General features: G+C 39.1%; 1 long non-coding RNA gene across 4 annotated transcripts in view; it reads right to left on the bottom strand.

The window, feature by feature from the left end:
• Positions 1-23,791, bottom strand: part of sox2 (SRY-box transcription factor 2) — a 533,219-nt gene that overhangs the window by 508,576 nt on the left and 852 nt on the right. The gene's annotated exons all lie outside the window — the stretch shown is intronic.

The raw sequence follows: 23,791 nt of genomic DNA, 5'->3' as shown, positions 1-23,791 counted from the left end.
CAGGGCAATAGTAAACTGGAGGCAGCTGAAGTGAAGCACCCTTTTGCAGAAATATGATTGGGATTGAATTACTGGTGATTTTGCTGGCTCTTGGAAGCTTTACCAACACAGGCAGTCCCCAAGTTACAAACACCTGACTTACAAAGGACTTATAGTTAGTCCATAACTTGAGGACTCCATTTGGGTTCCTCCAGTAATCACTTTGACAAGATTTTATTTATATAAAATCCTTATTTCCTATGCGAAAGGCTTTGGATGTATTTGAGAGGTCATGCAAGTGGGGATGTTTGATGTATGTCTTCTCATGGAGGAAACCAGCTTGCAACTATACCTAATTATTGTTCAAAGATTTTTCTTTATTCTGCCGAAACACCAGTAATTGTTGGAAAAACCCTGGAGACTAATCAAAGATTTCCATTTCCTCTTCAGGACAGGTGGGGAACACTGTATGCATATGCATTCAAGTTGCCTGTTGACTTTTAAGGCAGCCACATGAATTTTATGGGGAAAAAATATTCAGAGTTAGTTTTGCCAATTCCTTCCTATGAAATATAGGTATTTATTGGCAGTCTTTCATCCAGGGTCAGCCCTCATTAGTCCTTAGATGGGAGACCACTAAGCAAAATCACTTTTGAGTATTTATTACCTTAGAAAAATCATGAAATTAAAGGGCACTATAAGTGATTTGATGGCATGTTCACGCACAATAACATTTATAAACATATGCAATAAGTGAATGCAGGTAGAGTTTAATTGGATACAGCTGGCGATAACTGTGATGCAAGAGCATTTACTGAATGAATATTTCTATGGATTTACTATATTGTTCCGCTATCCTTGCTTGTTCAGCTTGTTCTGTTGTAGTACAGGTTAAAGCAGGCAAACGGATCGTGTACTGTGTATACCTGTAGCAGGGAAGGTGGAAATAATGCTATACAATTTTCAAGAGGAGGGGCGACTGCTGCTTTCAGAAGATCAGGTTCTCAGTTTTAATGACATTTTAGTTCTCCTCTTCTTTATATATGATTTGTTTTAATAAATATGAGATAATTAAACTATAAAACAGATAAGACATTACATTGCAAGGACATTATAATAAGGGTAGGCATTACACAGACTTGCAATGTGGAAAATATACAGATAGTTTATATTTTTTTAGGAATGTACTTGTACACTGTAGCAAATGCAGTCTCCCCTACCCCACACAACTGTTCTAGCAGACCTGTTACAAGGAAGAGGATATTTGTTATCATGTCATAAATTTATACACAATTTCATTAAAGAGAGAAACATAACTGAGTTCATCCAGTACACCTACTGGAATACTGCAGCATTTCTGCAATTATAACTACATCACTTCCTCCGAAAACTAGCTGGCCCATCATACTACTTCATTCAATAATGCTATTCAGTTGCCAAGTCAGTCCCTAATTACTAGTATGTTCTGGTGAGGTAGAAAAACCCAGGAAAGTAAGACTTTAAAAGCACTTCATAACATGACATTTTGGCGCACATATGGGCTTAAAGTAAAATGAGTGGTGTTCTTGACAACCAATTTGTCACACTTCAGTAGCAGGAAGCAAAAAAGGACAGATGTGTTTGTGGATGAATCAATGAAAAATAAGTGCTGAAAGAGGAAGAGCCTAGGCCTGATTGGTAAATGTTCTTGCACTTTCTCTTATAAACTTCACTCGGGCAATCTTTGTGCAATGGGAGATCAGGGAGAAGCCCTTGTTCCAGTTTCCAACTGCAATTGCTCTAGTCCAGTGGTTCCCAACCTTGGGTCCTCCTGGTTTTTTGGACTTCAACTCCCAGAAATCCTAGCCAGCTAACCAGCTGTTAGGAATTATGGGAGCTGAAGTCCAAAACGCCTGGAGGACCAAAGTTTGGGAATCATTGGAATCACAGCTCTAGTCAGAGGGAGAAAAAAATAGCAATCAGATATACCTCCATCGTGCCTGGACCTGGGCTCTGCTGCTGTGTCTAATAACCTCTCCAATTGTAGCTGTAATTGAGCTCTTTTCCTACATTTTTCAGCCAAGCAACAAATAGCTGATTGGATGAAGGTAGCTACAGGTCTGAGGGCCCAACACATCAAAGGAGGGCATATGAAAGAAACGCCCATTTGGAAAGGCATTTTAATCGCTTAAAGTGCATTTACGAAAAATGTCAGAAAAGTGATAAAGGGAGGAGAATGATACTTCTGTCCTTATCCCTTAAATGGCAACCAGCAGCATATAGTCCAGCAGGCTGCTTGAAACACTTCCAGCTGGTTCATCATCCGCACAACTTTTTTTAATCCTCATCCCTACCCAGTCTTTTTTCCTTGAGTGTTGTGTTTTAAATTGAGATTATAAATCTGAATGAAAATATTATTATGTTTTATACATTGTGCGTGAAACTGGGGGCCTTTGAGGCTAAAAGATTCACCAATAAATACAATAAAATAAAAACAATACCTTTATTTATTAATGGTCAGAAGCCAATATTGGCTTCATAACTATTTGTTGCCAGGAAAATTGTAAAATTCATCTTAAATATTGTGCAGTAGTACCATTAATTTGAATATCTGTTCGAATTTAATGAGTTATAGAATTAGCTCCTATGAGATGACATAATTTCAGTAACAGCATAGCAATACATATTATCATCCTGGCAAGAAGCCACTATTTTTACTGGGTCTTGTATCTCCCATATTACTTCTGACTTTTATTCAGGCATAACCAATGGCTATGGTGTTGTGGGGTGGCAACTCGAGCTTTGTTTGCAACAAGAACTCTCTGTCCCGGAGTGTGCTGGAGGCTCCTTCTTTGGAGGCTTTTAAACAGATGCTGGATGGCCATATGTCGGGGATGCTTTGAATGCAATTTTCCTGTTTCTTGACAGGAGGTTGGAATGGATGGCCCATGAGGTCTCTTCCAACTCTGTGTCCAGGTCTTAGCAGCTCCTTCATGGCTTATGTGAGCTATCAAAGTTGTGACCATATCCACAACATTGTTTTTCAGAAGGCTATTTTTGCACATGTATAGTTTCATTTTCCACCAGAAATTTTTAAAGCCCATAAATTGGAAAAAGAAATATTTACTCAGATGACAAGAAAATAATATATTAAGACTAATTTCTCTCCCACCTGCTACCCAACACCCCAGCTCTAAATACATTATATATAACGCTTTGAAAATTGCTGGTAACAAATTATGGCCCTGTCCAGAACAAGAACAGATCCCCTTACAGATAGGTAACTAGCTAAAGAATAGGAAAGAGTAAATAACAGGGTAGAGGATAGAAATAAATGGGCTACAGGTAAATGTGCTATAATTCTATGCACATTTACTTTGGAATATGTGCACTGAACACAGCTGGCCTTACTTCTGAGAAAACATTTACAAGACTGCTCTCCAAATGTACACTTTCACGAGCTATAGAACACTTGATGCGTATTTACTAGGTGTAAATTATTCCTAGGATATTGACAAGGCCAGGTTTGTAGCTGACGCCCAATTATTCTGGGTGATAAAATTCAAAACCGCCTGAAAAACTCCTGAAAGATCTACATTTAAGCTGCCCTGAAGATTCTGTTGGAGGTGTCAGTTCCTGTGTTTTACTATTGGAAACAATATGTTGTATGAGGATGGAAGAGAGGCCTTTTTGCTGCAGCCTTGTGGAACACTTCCCCTCAGAGTCCCAACTGACTGCAGCATAAATTTCTGTCTGGTGCTAGACAAAAGTCTAGCTTTTTGAAAATCCCTTTGTTTCCATGATTTCATCCAAACTAATCATGTTTTAAGACTGTTTAAGCCTTTTTAATTGTTCAGTTTCTAATTAACTTCATCAGGAATACTGCTTAGCACTTGTAGAAGTTCAGGTTATCAGTGAGTGCTTTGTAGCCAAGTGGTAGACCAGCATTGCTGAGAGCAAATTCTGATTCTTTCCTGCTCAAAACGAATTTATTTATGGAAAGCCATGATTTAGTGAATCACCTAGAAAAAACATCTCCACTGTATCCCATGTTTCCCATCTAATCAAAACAGAGATCATAGATATGATTCCAATTCAGGTGTACTTCAGTCTTTCGCTACCTTCCATGCTGATGGCATCAGCCAATAACCCTATACAATTTATGTTATAAGTTTGGTTTTACTTCCATTTTCTTTCAATTTTTCAAACTTATCTATGCGAGCTATCCAGAAAGTACATTATGTTTTGGAATTAAAAATGAACAAAGTATAGGAGAAAACATTTACCATATGCAGTTGAAAACCACAACCAAATACCACTTCTCAACGTAGTCACCATTCAAATCTAGGCACTTATCATAGCGATAAATGAGCTTGGAAACTCCTTCCCCACTAAATTCTGCCGCCTCCGTCCTCAACCACTTGTTTCCAACAATGGGGGCGACGCTGCGCAACTGCAGAAGGGGGGAAGGGGAAGGGTTGAGGACGGAGGTGGCAGAATGACCACTTGAAGAAACAGTTACAGCAACCTATTCTTCTGCATGGTCTCTGTGAAATTGAACATATGGGTGACTAGCAAGCTACTGACCTTGGAGGAGGGAGTCATGCCACACAGGAGAAGAACATAGCTCTGCCAAAATCAACATCCTTCCTGAAGAGGGAGTCCACCTTGTAATGAGAGATGAAGGTGAGTGGCAATGACCATGTGGCTGCACAGTAAATGTCCTTCAAGGGCACTCCACACAGGAAGGCCTGAAAGTAAGTGACCCTTGACCTGAGGTGGAGGGTCTCAACCTGAGAGTTGGTAGGCAACATGGATCGCCGCAGTAATCCAGCAGGATAGACACTGGGAGCCCAGGGCATCCTCATGATACTTCAGGAAAAGCTTGGGGATTTCCTGTGTGCCCGTATCCTGTGTACGTAGAAGGCTAGGGCCCTTCCAATATCCAAAATGTGGAGGGACCGCTCCAGACAGGAAGTCAGGTTTTGAAAGAATGCTGGCAGATTGATATCCTGGCACATATGGGAACAAGAGACGACCTAGGGCAAAAAGGCAATATCTGTGCAGAGAACTACTTTGCCTTTGTAGAAACAGGCTCATCCACCCAAAGTGCACAGAACTCACTGGTTCTCCTTGATGATGTGTCAGTGTCAAGGAAGGCAGTCTTCCAGGACAGATGGGAGAGGTCTGCTGATGCCATTGGTTAAAATGGAGGTTTGGACAACTGTGATGTCTTACTTAGCTTTTCTCTCCTCTGCTCTTTTCCTGGTTTGCTGCTCTTGGGTGGACTCTTCCATTTGTTCTTATTTTAGGGGTGGAGCTTCAAACTCCCCTGTAGGTTTGGGTAAGATGGTTCAGCCCTGCTGTCTGAGAGCTCACCTCAGAGGCCTTTTCCCCTCCAATTTTCATTCCAGATCAAAACTTCTTAGAGTTAGGTCAGAGAATTGTCTGGGTTTCTTTTGGCCTGGCAAACCAAACAGGCAACCTATATCACGTACTTACCAATAGCTTAGATAGTATATATCATAACTTGTATTTACCACCATAACTAGTGCTTACTTCACACAGCCTTTATAGCTTTTAGTTCTGTGCTTATGTTATGGTTGAGCCTCATGGCTCTACTACTGGGAGACGTGGGCGTAAGACTCCTCGAGAGTCAGATACTCTCGAGGAGCGAGAAAGGAAGCGGCTGCGAGATATCTTTGCAGAACCATCTGACGAGGATTCTTTTGAGGGGTTTACTGAGAGAATGGAGGAAGAGATGGTTAGCTCGGAAGAGGATGACATGGAATGGACTCGTGTAAGGGAGGATTTGGGTGCCACTGGCAATGATAGTATGGAAGGCGATTGGGGACCTTCAGGATTAGACCCGTGGACAAGCTGGAGGGATGGGACGGGATCCACAGCTGGGGATGCTGTGGGGCGTAGTCAAAGGTGTTCCAGTTCTGATGAGGAAAGTTATGAGGAAACGCCCGGGCTAAGGAGAACAGCTGATAGCGATGAGGACTTGTAACTGGCATAAAATGGGGTTTGGGAGCAATAGCAAATTGCGTTGGGCAAGGTAATCTGGACGAACGCTTGGGATCTGTGTGGGAAGTTTTCCTGAAGACGGGTGTGATTCGTTTGCTGACTACGTAAATTATCCTGGACATTGGGCTCAGACGGCGGGAGGAATTGTGTGGGGTTTTGTTGTGCAACCTCTGCTTAATCTTAATAGCTTTGACCTTCCGTCGTCTTCTTGACGGACGCCATCTGCTTACTCTGGACTTACGGACTGACTGACTACGGCCTCGGATTCTTCTACCTGTGTCTATCGTTGGAACTGGTGAACTACAAACGTCTGCATCTGCCTTACGACCTTCGGAACGGATTGGGACTTCGCTGACTGCTTCTGCCCTCGTCTGCTGTGTTTGTATCGGGAAATTGCCTGCTGTGTGGAGGAGTAACCTCTAAGTTACTCAAACATAGCTCTTGGCAGCAGAGAAGCATCTGCTGCCAATTAGTTGCATTCCTTTGAACTTTTTGTTCACCAGCTTCTGTTTGTTTATTCCCAGGCTGAAGCAAGCTGTTTTGATTTAACCCGGATTAAACTCCGGTTTAATCCGGTTTATCTTTTGAACGTTTTTCTTGTCTCTTTTTACTTTTAAGGCCAGTGTTTGCCTAGCCCTTGTCTTTTATGGGCATTTTTGGTTCTGTAACTCCAATAAACTTTGTTATCTTTTATCTTGTGGCGTTCTGTCTTTGACAGCTTACCTTACCTTATCTTATAGTTACCATATAGCCTAGAGCTTACCAATACAGAAAAGTACTTACCTCATAGCTTGTGCTTACCATAAAGAGATCATAGTCTAGAGAGAGTATTTATCATCAAAGCCTAAAATATAAACCTCACAGCTAGTACTTACCTTATTGTTATTATAATTTGTTCTTACCTCATAGTCCTTATCAGCCAATATAGATCAGAGTATTTACCTAATGGTAACCAGACCCTAAATTTTTCACAACATTATAGTTTAGTGCTTTGTCATTTATATTCTGGATTGGACTGATTTACTAGTGACATATCTCAGTGATTTTACCTCATATTATTTCTAACACTGCATTTCTTCAATAAACATATTCTTGGTTATCTTTATTCAGTTTCAATAGTGTTTACTTTAAGGTTTTGAGGTACCAATCATAGGGTAAACTGACAGCCGCTGAGTAGCCAGACATATATAGTTAGTGTTACCTTTTCCCTCAGCGTGCCGTCACAACAACTGACACAAAACTAGTTCCAAGCTCCACGCAGGGGTTGGGGAACATGCTGGTGGGTGAACAATGTTATAGTCTTTTAGGAATAGTTTAATGAAAGGGTCACCAAAGCAGGATGGATATCCAACCTTACTCCGGTACCATGAAATTAAGACCCCAGATGGCGTAGTGGACTAAGTGACTTGAAGGTTGGGTTGCTGACCTGAAAGCTGCCAGGTTCGAATCCCACCTGGGGAGAGTGTGGATGAGCTCCCTCTATCAGCTCCAGCTCCATGCGGGGACATGAGAGAAGCCTCCCACAAGGATGGTAAAAACATCAAAACACCCGGGCGTCCCCTGGGCAACGTCTTTGCAGACGGCCAATTCTCTCACCCCAGAAGCAACTCCGGTTGCTCCTGACACGGAAAAAAAAACCCATGAAATTGCTGCCAGATAGCATTTCAAAGAAGAGAGTGAGAACCCCAAGCTCTGACAGCAATACAATCAAGGATCATGGGCGTGGTTTCGGAAAAATGTTTGACATTGGCCTGTTTTAAGAAGGAGAAGTGACCCCATTTGTAGTTGAAGGAACATTTAGTAGAGGAGGCAGCTGCTACGATCAATTTCACTGAGCGGGAGAACCCATCTGCAGTCGTATCCTCCAGACTATGAGATGTAGATAATGCATGTCCAGATGATAGATGTGACCATCCTGACAGGTGAGTAGGTCCCATCGATATCACAGGCATTGAAGCTCGTTTTGGGATGCCCACAAGAGTGGGGCAAACCACAGTTGCTGGAGCAACTGTGGTGCAATGAAAATGCAATCCGCCCTGTACACCAAGATCTTTGACAAAGTTATTGCTATTAGTGGTATGGGAGGAAAAGCATAAGTAGGCCAGGAGACCAAGTGAGACAACCTGGTGTTCGTCCCGGTCATAGGTGTGCATAAAATAGGGCACATTCGGTGTTCCAAGTTGAGGTGAACAGGTCCACTTGCAGGAAGCCCCATTGGCAGAAGATGAAATGAGCCTCCTGTGGGTGTAGGCGCCATTCGTGAAAGGACTCCAGGGAGATGGAGCATGATGAGGCGAATCCCCCATGAGCTACACCAAGTCCAGACCTGGAAGGTGAGGTTGATCAAACCTGGGAGTGTGTCCCTCCCTGTTTGTTGATATAGAATTTGGTTTTGGTATTGTCTGTAAGTAACTGAATCAACTACCTGGTCAGGGAGGCTTTGGAGGCTCGAAGCACTTTCTTGACAGCCAGAAGTTTGAGGAGGTTGATGTGATGACGACACACTTTTGACCAGCACAGGCCCATACGTGTGCCCAAGCCATGAAGAGAGGAGTCTGTAGTCAGCATCCAGGAGGGAAGCAGTTGTTGAAATGGCATCCTTGTGCAAACGTTGGACCATCAAGTCCACCAGTGCAGGGATCAAAAGACACTGGGAGGGATGAATAGTGAGGTTTTGGACTGTCCTAGAGGGCACTGAATACACTCAGAAACCAAGTCTGGAGTGGAAGCACCCGGAGTCTTGCAGAAGGAGTGACTGCAGTGGTTGAATCCATGTGGCCCAAGATGGATTGACTGCGTCTGTCGCTCACCTGGCCATGTATGAAGCCTGCAAGTTTGCTAACTTTAAAGCCCAAGCCCTGAACCAATCTTCTGGAAGGTAGGCCCTCTCCTCCACTGAGTCCGCGTTTGCCATCAGTTTTGTTTTATAGTCTGTGGCTGAGTACTATCTTTATGTTTTACACTTGGACTATGAAAACAGCCAGACAGTAAGTACTGCTATAATTAAACAGTTTGACACAAGCAGGGTGCTTGTTTTGGTTCACCTCTGCCTGCATACCGGCAAAGCTCTGGCTTCGTGACAGTCACCACAGATGATAAGATGGGGTTGGGCAGCAGTAGACTGGAGTTCTGTCAAAGGGGGGGGGGGAGCAGGAAGCTCTGAAGTAGAGTGCTTCTCGGGCTGGGTGGTTGAAGCCAGGAGCACTAGCTCATACAGGAGCACCTTAAGTTGGGACGCCCAGTTTCTGTGAGCTTGGAGGGTGAAGGCCTGACAGATGTGACAGAATTTAACCACATGAGCTCCCCAAGACACAATAGACACATTGAGTGGCCATCAGTATCTGGGAGCTTCCCCCATCAGGTTGCACTTTTTTTAATGTGGTGGAAGACATGATGACCCAAAGTATGGTAAGTAACTGGCCTGTTCGACAGTGAGGCAGAGATAGAAGACAAAATGTGACCGAGTCAAACCAGTTCAGCAGAGTGTCCAACTCATTAAGCAAACAGTAGTCAGGGGGAAGTCCAGTCAAGTCCAAATCATAGCAGCAAATCCAGTCAAAAACTGGTCAGAGTGAAGGAAGAGCTAAGGGAAATTCCTAAGCTGCTGCAATTGCGGCGGACAATAGGAACTGAGGCTCTAGCCCCTCCCACTAGCTATACATCATCTCAGGGAAAGTGGGTGGGGCTACTGCACGACAGCTCCAAGAAAAATGCAGGAAAAAAATCAACCACTGTACATGGCATTCATTAGCCTTGCAAAGGCATTTGACACAGTGAATCACAGTGCTCTCTGGACCATCCTCCAAAAAATAGGATGCCCTGACAAATTTGTGAATATCCTGTAGCTCCTACATGATGACATGATGGCAACAGTCTTGGACAACAATGGTTCCCAAAGGTGGAATCAGATGTCAAACAGGGATGTGTTATTGCCTCAACCTTATTTTCCATTTTCATTGCTATGATACTGCACTTTGTTGATGGGAAGCTCCCTACCAGTGTGGAAATCATCTATTTGACAGATGGCAAGCTATTAAATCTCAGCAGACTGAAAGCCAAAACCAAGGTCACAACGACATCTGTTACAGAACTCCAATATGCTGATGATAATGTAGTCTGTACTCATTCAGAAGACCTACAAGCCACTCTAAACATGTTTTCAGAAGCATACGAAAAGCTTGGCCTCTCACTGAACATCGAGAAAACTAAAGTTTTTGGGCTAGGCTGTGGTGCAGCAGGTTAGTAGCCAGCAGCAATAAATAACTACTGACCATGAGATCGAAGCCAGGTCAGGTCAAGCCCCCAACCATTAATAGCCTAGCTTGCTGTTTACCTAAGCAGCCCAAAAGACAGTTGCATCTATCAAGTAGGAAATTTAGGTACACTTTATGCGGGAAGCTAATTTAACTAATTTACAACACCATAACATTGCCAGCAGCACGTGGAAGAAATGAGGAAGTAATACCTTCAAGGACTCGATGTCACAAGTGGACAGTGAAGCAGCAGCTCCCCCTGTGGCCAGAATCAAGCATACCTTCATGAAGCCAGAAGCTGGAAAATGTTAAATTGCTTGTATGTGTGTTTATATGTCGTATGTCTAATTGCATTGACTGTTTGCCATGTATATGTGCATTGTAATCTGCCCTGAGTCCCCTTCGGGGTGAGATGGGCAAAATATAAATACTGTAAATAAATAAATAAATAAATAAAGTGCTTTTTCAGCAGTCAGCAAGCACCAGCCAATCCTTTTGCAATACCAGAAATACAGCTTATTGGTGTAATGTTAGAAAATGTCAACCATTTCCATTACCTTGGCATCCACCTTTCCACAAAAGTTAACATTGAGACTGAAATACGACACCATCTGAGCTCTGCAAATGCAGCATTTTTCAGAATGAAACAGAGTATGTTTGAAGATTGGGATCTTCGTAGGGATACCAAGATGCTTGTTTATAAAGCTATTGTCCTCCTAACGCTGTTTTTTTTTTTCCATGTCAGGAGCGACTTGAGAAACTGCAAGTCGCTTCTGGTGTGAGAGAATTGGCCGTCTGCAAGGACGTTGCCAATGTTTTGACGGTTTTATCATCCTTGTGGGAGGCTTCTCTCATGTCCCCGCATGGAGCTGGAGCTGATAGAGGGAGCTCATCCGCACTCTCCCCGGGTGGGATTTGAACCTGGCAGCTTTCAGATCAGCAACCCAACCTTCAAGTCACAAAGCTTTAATCCACTAACGCTGTTATACACCTTTGAAACGTGGACATTACACTCAACTTCTGGAACGATTTCATCAGCCTTGCTTCCGAAAAATCCTACAATTCTCTTCAGAAGACAGGCAGACAAATTTCAGCATTCTGGAAGAAACAAAGACCACCAGCACTGAAGCAATGATTCTCCACTACCAGCTTTGCTGAACTGGCCACATTTTCCGAATGTCCAATCACCATCTCCCAAAGCAGTATACTCTCAACTCAAGGTCAGAAAACGAATGTTGGTGGACAGGAAAAGAGATTTAAAGATGGGCTTAGAGCTAACCTTAAAAACTGTGGCATAAACAGCAGAAACTGGGAAGTCCTGGCCCTCAAGCGTACTAACTGGGGATCAGCTGTTACCAACAGTGATGTAGATTTCTAAGAGGCATACATGGAGGGCAAAAGCGATAAATGTGTCAAGAGAAAGGTGCGTCAAGTGAATCCTTGTCAGGACTGCCTTCCATCTGGAAATCGATGTCCTCACTGTGAAAGAACAAGCAGATCAAGAATAGGTCTCTACAGTGACCTATGGACCCACCACCAAGAACCTACACCGAGAAGGCAATCATACTTGGCCATGAGTGATAGCCAATGATGATGAGTGTTGTGGAAGACTGATGTAAAAACATGTGTTAATCCAAAATAATAGTAAAATATTTTTTTCATTACATAAAATTCTAATAGGATTTTGATTTAAATCATTTTTAAACTTTACAGTTCCAGTGTGGGTGACAAATACCAAAGTCTTGTGGAGTCATCTGTTCAACTTCTCAGTCCCCCAAAATTGGCAATACTGTGGTTCATTGTCAATCAATTATAATGTGTGTTTTTCCTCTGAAAATTTAAGTAAAGTTCAAAGAAAACAAGTCCGAATGCTGAAAAGTTGCCCTTTTGAGAACAAATAGACTCAATAGCAGACAGAAAAAGCTAAGTGATACTTGAAGTGAGCTTTTTACAGAAGCAGAATAATGGAACAAAACAAAATAATTGGCCTTTCTAGTAGAAAGGTCAGTATAAAGAAAAGAGACAGGAAAGTCTCAACTGAAATAGATATATGTATCTAATAAAAATGTCTCTTCCCTTTGGAGATGCATTGTTTTCTAATTGTCTATAACCAAGTGTCTTTTTTGGCATGCCTGTGGGGACATACATTTAATTAATTTACTAACTAATTCTACTTATATACAAAGGAAAAACAAAAGATGAAATGCTGGGAAGCAGACAGTTTAGCAATGGGAGGATTGTGTAGAACACATTGCATCTGAAATAAAATAGTGCATTTCCAAAGGGAACAAAACCATTTGGTTGCTTTTACTGACATCCTAAGAAGGGTGGTGTGGTTGCAATCAGGCAAACGGTGTGTATTGCAGCAGAAATATGAGTATTCCAAAGAAGCATTTAAGCAGTACGACATTCTAAAAGTATAAGGTCAAAACCAGGATATGTCATTACATATAATGGAACACTTAAAGGCAAAATCATTTCAATTGCTAGAGCAGAGATGCTGTTTAAATAAATACACATGACTCGAAAAGAGTATTACTAAGGCTCCACTTATAGCACTATCTTTGAAATTTTGAGGGGAAAAAATCCCAGCCGACAGAAAAAATATATCAGGGTGTATGTTGGGAGTGGGGTTACATCTTGCACCCACACTTTACGCCTTATACCAAAATACAGTACAGGCAGTCCCTAAGCTATAAACACCTGACTTACAAATTAAGAACAAATTAAGAGACAACAGGAAGTGAGAGAAATCTAGAAAGGGAAATTCACTCCTGAAACTATTATCATGGAGGAAAGATGTCTCCACCGAAGCTTTATCTCCTATCCATGCTTTCACAACAAGCTAAATTTTTCAAAATCTAATAATCACAGGGACAGAAAGGTGAAATCTTCTGAACAGGGGCACAGACAGCAAAATATACACCACAGGGGTGTTAACCCTTCCCTATGCTACACAAAGCTAATAGATATATTTTTTTGGCCTGAGTTGCACTTAAAAATGTACCTGTTTTCCCACTAGCGTTATAGAACAGAGGCTGTTGTTTACCGATTGTCTCAGTTGCTCCTGTAGATTTCTGGGAAATGTAGTTCAGGTTGAAGCCTTTCGAATGCTCAGTTTTCGGCTTTCCTAAACTACATTTCCCAGAATTCTGCAGGAGCAGATCAGACTAATAGCCTTTATTCTATAACGCTAGTAAGAAAATGTCCTTATCAGTCTTGTTCGTAACTTGGGGACTGCCTGTATTTCAACTGCTTTATCATTGATATCTGCACTATTGCAAGGATAATGGGACATGTTTTGCCACACATTAAGAAATTTAGTCTAAAATCTCATTTGAAATTTCAAAAATCATAGTTGAGATTCGTGAAGGTTTAAAAATGTTAGATAATTGTTGATAAAACTATTATAAATTGCTTTGTACCTCCAATCCATTCTCCCTCTTCCAATATCAATGTATGTTTTCAATTACATAAATTTACTGCAAGTCATCCAAAAATATTACTTTCCATTCCCAATTTAACAAGAAAAAGATGAGAGTCAAAGTATGCTTTGCATTTTATGAATAATGATCCTAATGCATAATGATAATACTTCATCAGAACAATAACCCTTTTGGTGCTATCTAAAACAATCCATTAATTATATTCACAAATGCCTATCCAATCAGTTAGCAGAGGTGTGAACAAAAACAATGGCTTCATGGTATATTATATTAATGCAAGAGTTCCTTCATTACTCTACATATAACAAAAACCGTCTACTTAGAGTTCTGGATCCAGAGACATTGACTTAGGTAGGATTTATTGTTTTCACACATCGACACTAACTGACCACTACAACGAACAGAAAGAACTATATCACTTTGGCAAGCTTTTTAAAAACATAGGATAAGGGACATGATTTCTATCTTTCTGGATCTTATTACATTCTGTCCCACTCTCACAAGTGTATAAATATGATTAATACCTGAACTTTTAATATCACTGAATGGAGCATTTGAAAAAATGTGTTTATATCTACAGAAGCTCAAGCTAAAATTTAAAAAAATCTTAAAGTTGCTACCACATTCCATTTTTCTCACTCCCTTCCTCCTGGAGAATATTATGAGATATTTTGTGCATTTTTCAATAATTTTACACTATTTCAGACTTCTGTTAAAAATTCAGAAAGTATTTCCTACACAGGCCCAAATCTCGAGAGGAACTAGTATTTTATTTCCCAGTTCCTCTTGGGATGGAGTCCACGCAGCTGACCCAAATCTTATGCTTGTGAAGGATGGTATCCAGATACCTGCCCGTGCTGATCCAAGATCAGCACGGGCGGGCAGGAGCACTGCCAGCCTCCCGCTTCCTGCCCTCCACTTCCCCTGTCACTTACAAGAGGAAGGCTCCGATTGAGGATCCTTGGAAAGGTGAGAGCTACCACATATATTCTAGATGTTTGCGCTTCCTGACTGATCAAACAGGCCAGAGAGGAGCAGGCAGAGTGGGTGAAGGTGGTGGTTAATGACTCCTTGGAACAAGGCAAAGTTCCACCTTTACTAAAGGAGGCAGCTGTGAGACCTATATTGAAAAAGCCATCCCTGAACCCCTCTATAATGGACAACTATCGGCCAGTGTACAACCTTCTCTTTCTGAGCAAGGTTTTGGAACATGTGGTGGCCTCTCAACTCCAGGGATTTCTGGATGAAATGGATTATCTAGATCCATTTCAATCTGGTTTCAGGCCTGGCTATGGAACAGGGATAGCTTTGGTCACCTTGGTGGATGACCTGCAAAGAGAGCTAGACAGGGGGAGTGTGTCCCTGTTGGTTCTCCTGGATCTCTGAGCAACTTTCGATACCATTGACCATGATATCGTTCTGGGTCATCTTGCTGGAAAGTGACTTGGAGGCACTTTCTTATGGTGGCTGTGGTCCTTCCTGGAGGGCCGTACCCAGGAGGTTCTGGGAGACTCCTGTTTGAACCTCTGTTTGGGATTCCTCGGGATTCTGTTTTGTCTCCCACATGAAACATATACATGAAACTGCTGGGAGAGGTCATCCAGAGTTTTGGAGTACAGTACCATCTATATGCGGATGACACCCAACTTTACTACTCCTTTCCACCTAATGCCAAGGAAGATGTCCTGACCTTAAACCACTGCCTGTCATCAGTAATGGACTTGATGATGGCAAACAAATTGAAACTTAATCCAGACAAGACAGAGGTACTCCTGATCCAGCCTGTGCTGGATGGAGTCACACCCCCCCCCCCATCAACATCATTATCTTTATTTATACCCTGCCCTATCTCATTGAGGGGACTCAGGGTGGTTAACAACATACTGGCAAACATTCAGTGCTGTAAAAACTAGACCAAGACAAAATAATCCACCCCACTCTAACCCAAAACAAACTTACCAGTCATGTAAAATGTGTTTATTGGGCACATAATGGTTTGCCAGTGAGCTGTGAACACCATAAATTGGTCACAAAGTTCACAAGCCAGACTTAAGCATAAGGTATTTGATTTGTCCTTGGGAATAAATGGTAGATCTAAGGAAATTAAATTACATATCCTCATTTGCTTGAAGTAATATAATCATAAAATGTATACATGATTTGTTTCATGCAACTGAATTTATTCATATATTTTGTCATTTCTATACTTCCTATAACTATTTTTCCTTGTATTTTCATATTGGGGTCAATGTTTTCACTTTTATAAATATCTCGTGATAAACTTAAAGTTTATTGTGTTAAACATTTCCCTTCACTACCATGTGGAGGGTTTTTTTTTAATGTAAGAGGTGTGTTCTCATTTCAGACTTACAAATCATAAGCACCATTAGCTTAAGATGCACACAAATCTCTATGCATCGGAACATTATTTTGCTAAAAGTTTAATCTTACTTAGTCTGAAAAAAAACCTCTGCTTTAAGGATTTGGATTAAGTAATAGCTATGCTGTTGCAAGCTCACCAATGTAAATTCAGCAAGAAATGAGATGACCATTTCAAAACCACTTTTAAAATGCAGTCAATGGTCAATATTCTAGTGAGACACTCTGAGTCCTCATCTACCATTGCACCAAAAGTAGAATTACTCAAGTACAACATGCCTTTGTGAGTCTATGATAATTTCATATAGGCAAGGAGAAAAGGCTTGCATTATTTCATACATCATTGTTGTTGTGGCTGCTATTACTTCTGTTGCTGTTTTGTACCTTCATTTATTTATATCCCATCTTTCTGCCAATAATGATTCAAAGCAGAAAAAAACATATTTAAAAACAATACATCTGCCAGTAACCAGAACGTGGAGTTCTGACTAAGAAAAAGATGAGGCCCATTCTGAACACTGTTTCTGGCCTGGGTTGGGGGTTGAAATGTTATACCTAAATTGATAAAAATAATGGTATATTATTTTGAAGATCAAGGACTATAAACATATATATTAGTAAAAAATTAACCACAAAGATTAAATTGTTAAAATATTAAATTACTTTTAAACCCCCTTTCAACCTCTTTCAGGACTGGTGGTGTGTTTGAATTCCCATTTAACTAGGCCATCTGAACTAAAATCTTGTAAAATTTTCAATACCATTTTTGTGTCTTCTTTTATTTCACTCTATTAATTCAGTTAAGCATGTCTTTTGCTTATCCTAGTTTGCATATCCTGACATTGGGGCTTTGGGGGAATGTAGAGATTTAAAAGGCACCCATGAGAATAGGTAGTGTAGAAAATGGTTAAAGTTACAGTCAACATGTTGTGGAAAACAAATTCATTTTTTGTACTGCTGTCTTGCATGCACACTTACTTTAGTATCCATGGAATTAACTCAACATATCAAGCAAATAAAGCTAAAATTAAGTTGAAGTAAATTAATTATGGCTGTAACAGATGGTCTCCTGTTTTTAATACTGTATCCTGCTTGTTGGTTTTAATGATTGTTTTTATTGATGTTGATGTTTTTTACTGGGATAATTGTTTTATTGCTTTGTTACTGTTATTTGTTTGTTTTATCGGGCTAGGCCCCATGTAAGCCGCCCCGAGTCCCTTCGGGGAGATGGGGCGGGGTATAAAAATAAAGTTGTTGTTATTATTATTATTATTATTATTATTATTATTATTATTATTATTATTATTATTATTATTATGGTCAGTGAAAAGAAATGACAGAAATAAAATCAACTAAATTGTTTTTGGTTTTCTTGTTGGAGAAGAGCTCTACAGATATCAAAATACACGTGACTGGGTGCTTAAAACAAACCACTAAAAATGAATATGACTAAATTGAGGCTATCGTACTTAGGACACCATGAGACAATGCACCTCACTGGAAAATATTGTATTATTTTGTTAAGTAGAAGCCAATAAAAAAGACCATACTACAGATAGACTTAATCAAGGAAGTCATGATCCTGAGCTTGTAAGATATGAGCATGGCAGTTGACAAGTAGGTCTCTTGAAAGTTTAATAAGAGACATCATCATGGTCTAACAGCATGTTGAAACATCATAAACTCATTATCATAGAAAACTAGAACCCGCCAGCATAGCCGTTCATTACACAAGCCCTCTAATACTGTTCTCTAAATACAGATTGCACTATTTGCGTCTCGCACTATCTAGTAGACCATTCCTCCCACCCCACGCCCTTCATAGGCATTGCCCCACATTTTTGTCTTATTTTTAGCCATAAGAACCACACAATTTTGCATTACCACAAGAGTCTCCCATTTAGTGTTTTCATTACTGCACTGCTTAGCAATAGCGCTCTAAGGTAGCTTTGGGTTGCCATATACACACAAATATTTCAATACCTCCCATCATAATACATATGAATGACATTATATATATATAGGAATTCCCAATCTTGTGCAGTCTATGCTGCCAGGGGGTGATGTATCATAAACAAACCTCTTTTTTTTTTTTTTACTGTGTAAGAGTTTTGACTGGTGACAACATTTGTCCATTTGAATACAGCGTACCCCATTACAATTAAAAGTGTGCATCCACATTCAATCCAGGTTAACAAATCAATGCTATTAGCACATGCGTGAATGTAGCTGAATACATGAAGTAACTTTTTAACAATATTTCATTCAGCAGTATATCCTCATGAAGGTAACGCTTATACAACAAAAGGAATCTACAATAATCGAGAGGGAAACTGGAATGCCACTACTTTTAAACGGCATTGTGCAATAAATAGCATTAGCACTCATTGTTAAACAGCTGTTAACGCTCATGCAATATCCTTATCCATACAGCCACCATACGTCAGAGTTTATTTGAGGGCATACAGCAATAACAACAAATGTTAATGTTTACCCAGACCATAATGGTCTGAGGTAAAGAATGTTGTAGTCTAAAAACATTAAAAGATTGCAGATTCCTCACAAATGTCTAATTAGCTCAGTAATAACTACAATTTTATACCACATCTTGTGGGAGTAAGCCCCACAGAAGCCTTCTAAATAGATATGTATAGGATTATGCTTTGGCTTCCCATTTACATTTATTTCCCTTCCATTTACCTTGTTGTGGTAATTGGATTCTTCAGTGTTCCAAGGGAGGTTTCTAGGGTATGACCCTTTACAATAATCTCTTAAAAATATGTTAAAGACTAAAAGATCTTTTCTACAGCTAAAGATGAGAAAGCTAAATGAAATTCAGTCACCTTTTACTCTTAGGAACATAGCTATTGACTCAAGAGCCAATGGCTCACCAAGTTTAGTTGCTTTATTTACTTCATCCTTATCAACACTGCATGACTCCTCCTTTTCTTCAGCTCTAGGTGAGATTTTTCTCCAGCCTAAGTTTTTCCGTGGCTTCTCCCTGCCCCGTCTCCCAATCTTTGGAGTCTGATAACCCCATCTTGAAAAACATTTTTCCAAAAATAGGGGGGAGGGGAAGCTGTGAATACACACACAGCAAAGCTTCCAGGTTTTACATAGGAAAACATTGAAATATTGTACTTGAAAAACATGGTAAATATTTTTCTTCCTGAAAATATCCAGCTTTTATCCCTTGCTCTTTATATCCCTCTCTGTCTTTTTACAAAGCACTGAAGTTTCAGTCCTTGGTAAACTTCCCCTTCTTCCACAGAAGCTGACAGCTTTGTTCACTGAATATATTAAATGTTAATGAATATTCTGTGTCATCACATCCACTGAGCCAAGTGTCAGGGAATGTACTGCTACAAGTGCAATATTAATTCTGATTGCCTGCAACTATGTAAAATTACATGGCTACTTTGAGGATCAAAGAAAGCATCACAGACTTGCTAAAGATTTATTTTCAAATACAGCTGTGTACAACCACTTTTTGCTAAACTATTTTTTACATCTAACTTATAGAAATACTGGAAGCCCTCAGTGGCGTAGCAGATTAAACTGCCGAGCTGTTGAACTTGTTGACCGAAAGGTTGGCAGTTCGAATTCGGGAGCGAGGTGAGATCCCGCTGTTAGCCCCGACTTCTGCCAACCTAGCAGTTTGAAAAAATGCAAATGTGAGTAGATCAATAGGTACCTCTCCAGCGGGAAGGTAACGGCCACATGACCTTGGAGATATCTACGGACAACGCCAGCTCTTCGCCTTAGAAATGGAGATGAGCACCAACCCCCAGAGTCGGACACGACTAGACTTAATGTCAGGGGAAACCTTTACCTTTACCTAACAGAAATACACACCCAGAACCACAGATGATTTAGGTAGTAAAACATACTCTCCCTTCATATTGCTGCTTTAATTTGAAATCCTTCTTTTCTGCATTACACTTTAAAAAAACATAACTTGTAGTTTGGTCCTAAATTATAATGATCAAAAACAGAATTTTTACATCCATTATCATGTCTCATCTATGCATCTTGCTAATAATGTGACCTCTCATTAAAAAGAACAATAAGAGCAAATATCAGAAATACTGGGGGATGTACACATAGGAAATGCTATAGCATATTGCATCACTTGATCAATCGTTTGATTATTCAATACTTAACAATGCGTAGTGAGAAAGTTCAGTGCCTGAGGCTCAGGCTGCACACTGTAATGTTGATCTGAACCTCAGATACAAAACCTGTTCAATTGTTCCACAATTCTTTCTTTTGTAGTTTTTTTTGGTGTGCTTTTTTAATGAACACAACCTTGGTTTGCATTTATCTGAATGAAAGATACATAAAGAGAAGCTTTCTCTTCTGCTCTTGTTTCTAGTTCAAAATATTGCACCTAAGCTGCTTTTTTTTTTAACTTGTAGAGAGAAAGATTCAAGATCCATGGGAAAAATGGGAAGGGGGACAGGGAGGATGGTTACAAAGATTTTCTTCACATGTCTTTCTTTCACTTTGACATGGCTTATCCATATGGCTTTTTAAAGATGGGGTGGGGGAGGAGGACAGACGACAGAGAAAGGTGTGGTAGAAATGTATTGTACTTCACTCAGTGCACAGTTTTAAACAAATGGGTGGTATTCCATTACTGATTATTCTCTTTTGTACACACTTGATGGTGTGATCTGTGATGCGCTGTCTATGAACTTGTTCAGAGGTGAGACAGTATCAGTGCAACATGAAACAACCATATAACATATGACAGCAGATTATAGCATATGACATATGGATCTTATCTAGACATATGGAGACTTTGGGGCTGGTTTATTCAGAATAAAATCTCAGTTGGCAGCCTCTAACCAGGTTACTGTCTCTATGTACAATTTACTTTATAGACCTGTTTGGATAAAAAGAGAATACAAAATTTGTATTTTGTATGTTGTTGTAGTGTTATAGAAATAAGCAACATTTCCTAACAATAAGTCTATTTTCTAAATTTGAATTCGTATAAAACAAGATATGTCAGCTGGAGTAATAAACAGTTCAGTACTTTTCAAAATGAAAATATTTTATTTTTCATGGCACAAATATTACCAAACAAACCAAAACAATCTGAAATTGCATTGAGTTGGCAAGTACTGATATCCTATCTGTATATAAAAAAGCAATTTATATGGTCAGCCATATTTCCCAGTTCACTGTATGCCACTTTCAATAAAATGTTCATCTGATTCTAGATCAGCTATGAAAATACTGGAATTAATTTGATTTTTTTCCTTCAAGCTAACAGCATAATGTCATGCTGGAACAATGTCTCTACTTCATCTGAGATGTTTTAGGACATCATTATGTGAACTACAGTTTCAGATCAGGCAATTAAGAAAACTGCAACAGTAATAAATAAGCATGCTACATAATAAGGACTAGCTAATGAATAAGGATAGAAACCACTGTGATCTTCTTCTGTGGAAGTCCTATTGAAATGACATGGAGTGGAACATGAGTATATTCTATGTGATTCACGTGTATTCATAGGAAATCAACCAGGGGAAAGCTATTGCTGAACTGTATCTGTATAATAAAAGTGAAGTTTATCTAAAGCATTGCATATATTTTCAAGTAATATAAATGTCTACGCCATGCCACAAAACATTTCCATAAAATAAAATAATGTAGTTCTATTCTCCTTAATATCGATAACAAGAATAGATTACTATAAAAAAGGGAATAATGGCCACAACCTAGTTCACATTCCATTTGAAATAGGTGGGTTTTTAGCGAGCGATGTTCTCAGTTTATTTTGCAGCCCCATATGTGCTTTGTATTAATGTCATTTAATTGGAAACACAAGCAACAAATACAGAACACTGAAAGTGCTTGTTAAACAGTATGTTTTAAGAACCATGCTTCTTTTAAATCAATAGTGATTTGAATTTAATGGACTAATACTAATGGAAACCGAAGATGACATCATTCATTTCATCCTACTGCTTTAATGTTAACAATATTGTATGGTAATTCTGGTAACACCCTAATTAGTCAGTTCCTCCACTTGAAAAATATCTTTTAATATTCCACATACACAGACAGAGTATTCCATTTCATTTGCCTGAAAACAAATATAAGCATATGTGAATCCTAGAGTGCAAAAAAATAACAATATGACAATTCAAATGGTTGGTTTAAGAAAGCCTAATATCTATGGATCATTTCATTTCTATAGAAAACAACAAACTTGCTTATACAGAAAGCAAAACAGAAGGCAAGGAAAAATATATACATACCTTAAGTCTGGAAGTAACAAATATTATATTTAAAATAATATATCTAATATGTATGTTTAATTAGTTAAGTTTTTATAACATGCAAAATTATGTATATATATTTGAAATTCAGATGTACTTGAAATAATACTGGGTATATATTAAATTTTCTAAAGGATAATATATTTAATGAAGTGATGGTAAAATGTATTTTTCAAAAATGGCAATCAGTTTTACATGCCAAAGCATTTAATTTATTATAAATAAAACAAACAGAAAAGATTAGTGTATGTGTTGACAGTCAAAAGAGGATAGTATGTCTTTACTCCAACATCAAACTCTTTGCTTTCAGAAATACTCCTACTCAATTGTACAAAATCATCAGAATTGCTAATATAAACATTCATTTTAGCAACAGGTTCAGAAAATCCAATCAAGGTAGAAATTTTGCTACTTAGGACAAAATTTTAGCCCCCTTATATTTGCCCACTTATAATTACTATTTTGGGGAGATGAGGTGAGAAAGATATGTGTCAGAATCACATCAAACTATTTTTTGCAGATTTTTTAATGGAGATACTAACTGAATGCAAAGATCAAAGAGTTGTTATATTTTGGATGAAGCTAAAAATATATGCTTCATATGTTGAAGCAGTGTATTTCCAGAGATTCAGTTGAGTCTGTAATAATTGATAGTTGATTCAAAACATGCTTTGGAAAACACATTTCTCCAAATACTGTATAACACAGTTTTCTCCTCTCTAAAAAAATAGTGTTATAAAATTGTATGCACCTAGTAAAAGCACTTATATCAGCAAAAGCACTTATGTCATGCCTTCTCTCACTTTTCAATATTCCATATTCTTCATATCTTCTTACAAATACAAGGACATTACTTTAATAGTTAAATTCACTACCTGTTCATAAGTTTAAAAATAAAAATGTTTTTTCACCTGGAACTGCAAATCGTAATTTAATATAGATACTTGTCATGTCAATAGTTAGTTTTTTTTCTCATAATTCTATGCAGGATAAAAAGCCAGGTAAAAACAGATACTGACTTACAAGGTTTCACTAGCTTTAATCTAGCAAATATAACAAGTGGCATCAGGTATTAAAGCTGTTGTTTAAAAAGCATTACAAATCCTAATAAAGTACACTTTCATCCTATGAAGAAGCATGATAGTTTAAAAGACATAGTACTTTCAATATACTTCCGAATTGTCAACTGTAGTTTCATTTGAGTGACAACCTTTTGTTGTTAAATATTTCACTGAACAAAGCCAGAAAAAGCCACCTAGAAAGACAGATAACTACAGCAGTGTAAGCTAAAGAAACTTAAGAATACTAATTTATTTTGAATCTATATGAACTGTATATTTATATCAGAAACCTACAGATCTCATCTAGCTGAGGGGAAAGTTAGAAGTGGTCAGCAGACAGACAGCAAAATTTATGTCCAAAAAGTAGC

The sequence above is a fragment of the Anolis carolinensis genome, chromosome 3 (genome assembly GCF_035594765.1).
Source record: "Anolis carolinensis isolate JA03-04 chromosome 3, rAnoCar3.1.pri, whole genome shotgun sequence".
Taxonomy (NCBI): domain Eukaryota; kingdom Metazoa; phylum Chordata; class Lepidosauria; order Squamata; family Dactyloidae; genus Anolis; species Anolis carolinensis.
Note: the sequence above shows the minus strand (reverse complement) of the source record. Positions and strands in the feature narration are given on the sequence as shown.